We start from the raw sequence: 4,366 nt of genomic DNA, 5'->3' as shown, positions 1-4,366 counted from the left end.
TGGAATTGTAACAGATGTTAAATAAATACCCTCTGTTTCTCTTTTATTAAGAACTTATTGTCTAATAAAGAAAGATGTAGAAATGGAGTTCATAGCAAATGATTATTTAACAGTGTTTCCGCCAGCTCCGCCCCGCCCCCAGCACCAGTCCGGCTGCATCGCACTCACTCTGAGCTCCTGCTAAGCCAGCCCCGCCTGGTCTCCTACCAGCCTCTGTAATCATAAGCTACGGGGACCTCATCAGCCATGCTGAGATGTTCTCCGACATCTACAAGACCTGGGAAATCACGGATGGGCTATGCCTCGCAGGGTGGAGGGGAAGATGGTCAGCAGGACAGAGGGTAACATTGATGACTCGCTCATGCGTGGTTGTGAGCACCTGTAAGAGCAATCGCCACATTTCAGTCTCTTTCTGAAAGTCAAGGGGACATTAATGCCTGGGCTAGGACCTGCGTCCCTGTGTGGTACTCGTGTCATGAGTGGGGAACAGAGACCCGGCACACAGGTTCAGATAGAGTAAGTAACACAGCTTTATTTGGGAACCAATGTCCCTCCAGAGGGCAATGCTTTGGTAAGCACAGAAGATTATACAGAATAGAATAGAATTTAATAACAAACCAAGTCCCAGAGTCAATCGGGATGGAGAAGGTTCCTGGTTTGGGAGAGGTGACTGGGCCCACCTCGGTCTGGGGCAAGCTGGTCTTGCAAAGAAGAGCTTCAGAGGGTCCCGGAGTATCTCAGCTTGCACGTCATAGAGGATCTTAGCTGGAACACCCAGTAGGACTATTCATAGCAGTGCTTGGGAATTCTGCTTTTATCCTCTTTTCCTTGGACTTGTTTACCTCTTAAGTGATAACCAGAAGTTGTTTATCATTGAAATTTGGTATGCTCAGTTTCACACAGAAACATGTTGTTTACTTCACTCTTATCAGTCTCACACATATGTGGCCATAGTCTTGTCCCTACTAGCAAACAACTTGTTTTGCAAACCTCAATTCAACATATATAATACATTTTATATGCTCTATACAAAATGCCTCCACCGAAGGCCCCAAGGGCGAAGGTACCAAAAGCGCAGTAGTCACTGGTGTTAATATTATCATGACTGTCACATGCAGTAAATCAGCTTCACAAAAGAAGAATACAAGAAGTACCTCAAAGATTACATGAAATCAATCACAGGGAAACTTGAAGAACAGAGACCAAAAAGAGTGAAACCTTTTATGACAGGGGCTACAGAACAAATCAAGGATGTCCTTGCTAATTTCAAAAACTACCATTTTTTTATTTGTGAAAACATGGATCCAGATGGCATGGTTGCTCTGCTGGACTATGAAGATGGTGTGACCCCATATATTATTTTCTTCAAGGATGGTTTAGAAATGGAAAACTGTTAACAAAGTTGGCAATTTGGATCCATCACCTGTCATCATCATAACTGGCTGCTGCTTTGCATCCACACATCAGGAGTAGGACAGATGCGACTGAGGTTATCTTGAGCTCTTTGTTTATTTTGACCTTGATTTATTTGGAGTAGATGCATTGTTTTTAAGAAAAGCATCATGTAGATTGTCTTGAAAAATGAAATGCATTTAAACTCATTTGAGAGAATGCTTTGTAGTTTAAATACATATTTAAATCCATCCTGTGTAATGTTCCTGGAAAAGCTAGCATCTGGTGGTACACCACTACCATAAAGCGTAAGACTGTCTTCAGATAACTGCTACAGTGAAAACTACTTCTGGGACTGGAATATAAAAAACAAGGATCAAAAGTCTTAATTCTGAGTTGAAGTGAGGGGAAAGACTATGCTCAGAGCAGAGCCAACATTTGAAGTGGATTCCTTAGACATTTCATCACCTACAAACAGAAGTAGTTAACTCTGGAAGAAATTACCAAAAGAATAAAAAGAAAAAAATGTTGGGAAAAAAATGACTATTTAACATCAATAGACATGATTAAAAAGCTTTTTTTATTAGATCTATTCATATTGTAATTTGTATGAGTACATATTCTAGTATGGAACCATGTTTGATTTGTGGAATAGACTCCTATTGATCATAGCAGATTATTGTTATTTTAATGTGCCCTGGATTCTCTTTGCCAATATTTTATTTTCTTTGATATTCATGATTGACATGTTAGTAGTTCTGTATTTTTAGAATTTTTGCTCTGCTTTGGTAATAATATATTTTATTTATAAGAATATTTTAGATGAAATTCTTCTAAAAATGAGATTACCTTTTATTTTATGCTTTAGTACAATTCTCCTACGAATCTTTCTTGACCTGATGTTGTCTATAATTTGTTCTTTGAAAGCTTTATTTGCTTTCCTCCATTTTGACTCCCACCCCCAAGATTAATTGGATTGTTTAGATTTTCCATTACTCTAGAGTCTGTTTTGGTGCATTTTGAATTATTTTATCCAGGTTTTGAAATCTTTTCATAAAATTAATAATTTATTTTATGGCTCTTTTAATTTCCTCAGTTGCTGTAGTTATTTTTAGTTTAGCATTTCTTATTTTTTCTTTTACCTCCTCCCTCCATTTTTGAAGTATTTGCTTAATAATGGTAAATCATAGTTTACATATATGTATTTTTTTATTTTGAAAAGAACTAGCCTATGAATTTGTGTTTAACCCTTTTGTTTTCTCTAATTCAGTATTTTTGTTTTTATTATTCTGTCTGCATTTTTCCTCTCATTTTTGAGTTATACATTTACATAACTTATTTTATTACTTAGTGACATAAATATTTAGTACTGTGAATTTTGCTTTGAGAATTGTTCTTGTGTACTGCCATAAGTTTTAATCACAGCCATTTTTTACAGCAGTTGTTTATAGACATGTTTGAAACCTATGTAACTTTACTAACCATTATCACCCCAGTAAACTGAAAAAAAAAAAAAAGAAAAAAAAAAGATTTTTTTTTTTTTTTTTTTAGTTTCCAAGTGATAGAGTCTTACATTTCTAGTGTTTCTAACTTTCTATTTTTTGGATTGTCATCACTATGTCATTAGTGCTCTTTTATATTAATTCTATGACCATAATTCTATGACAAGTCACTTTTTACCAATGTTCCATGGGCACTTGCCCTTTGAGTAGAGAGTGATCAATGATTGTATCTAAATCTGTATCTACAGCTTACCTGTCTATATCACTATCTCAATTAAATACTCTGTGCTGGTTATTTTGTAGTTTACAAAATATTTCTTGTTTGCCCCACTTCTGGACAATGTAGAATTGCTTTTCTCTGCCCCCACCTTGTGGTTGGGTGGGACAATGAAATGAAATGTAAGCAAAAATGATATGTGTCATTGTATTTCTGGTGAGATGCTCCAGAGTGTTCTTCTACCATCAAAAACAGTAATTGGCAATGTTAGCACCATGGCTAATCTGCCAACAACCTGGGTTCTTGAGTGAGTACCCTGAGCAGAGGTTCCCTTCTAATCCTTGAAGATATGTAGTGAAAGCAAGAAATAAACATTTGTTGTTTTAGGCCATGGGATTGGGGTACTGTTTGTTATTGCAGCTAAACTGGGCCAGTGTTATTTGAATTATCTTTCATAATGTTATTTAATTTTGTTCATTTGATTTGTCATTGCTGAGTGAATTACAGTCTTTGTCTTATTGCTGTGTTTCTGTCAGTTTCTACTTGAAAACTCCTATAGTTTTTGTTTTATGAATATTGATGCTAAATTAACTTAGATCTAAGTCTTAGTAACTGCTATATTGTCATAATTAATTGTGCTATTTAGCATTATGAAATCACCTCTGGTTTTGCTTAATGACTCTTTGCATGATTTTAAACTCAATTAAATTAACAACACATGGTTTATTTTTGTTTTTATTTGTTAGGGTCCTTTGGCCATCTTTTTATTTTCAACATTTCTGGGTCACAAAGTTTTAGGTATGTTTATTCTGTAAAGCACAGGGTTTAGGGAGTTTAGAACATTTTTTCATAAATGTCCAAAAAAGCTAACATTGATGTGGAAATGCTTTGAGAGTTCTTTCATGGTTAGTTCTATTCTATCCCTTAAGAGGAGTTCATAGGAACATTGTTTCCTCATTTCTTGCATGTGTATGCACAAGACTGTCTGTTGCTTTTGTGTTAGAATGAGACTTTGGCCAAGTAGGAAATTCTTCATTTTCAAAAGCTGATTTCTTTATTGTGCTCTGCCATCATTCATTGTAGTATTAGCATTCTCCTTTTGCTTTCCCCAATTTAATCTTCAAATCTGAAATTCCATTTTTGTCAGTTATTTCCCAAGATCTACTAAATTATATTCTAAATCATTATGTAGTCTTCTATTTCTTTGTTGACTTCTTTTAGCTCTAATTTATGCTCTGCTTTCTGTTTCTTGCTC

The 4,366-nt window shown here is 35.5% G+C and overlaps 1 pseudogene; it reads left to right on the top strand.

The window, feature by feature from the left end:
* The first annotated feature begins 224 nt into the window (after positions 1-224).
* On the top strand, positions 225-1,397 carry LOC109449910 (translationally-controlled tumor protein; annotated as a pseudogene).
* Positions 1,398-4,366: the final 2,969 nt, after the last annotated feature.

The sequence above is a fragment of the Rhinolophus sinicus genome, linkage group LG04, assembly GCF_036562045.2.
Source record: "Rhinolophus sinicus isolate RSC01 linkage group LG04, ASM3656204v1, whole genome shotgun sequence".
Taxonomy (NCBI): Eukaryota; Metazoa; Chordata; class Mammalia; order Chiroptera; family Rhinolophidae; genus Rhinolophus; species Rhinolophus sinicus.
This window is presented reverse-complemented; position numbering and strand designations above follow the sequence as displayed.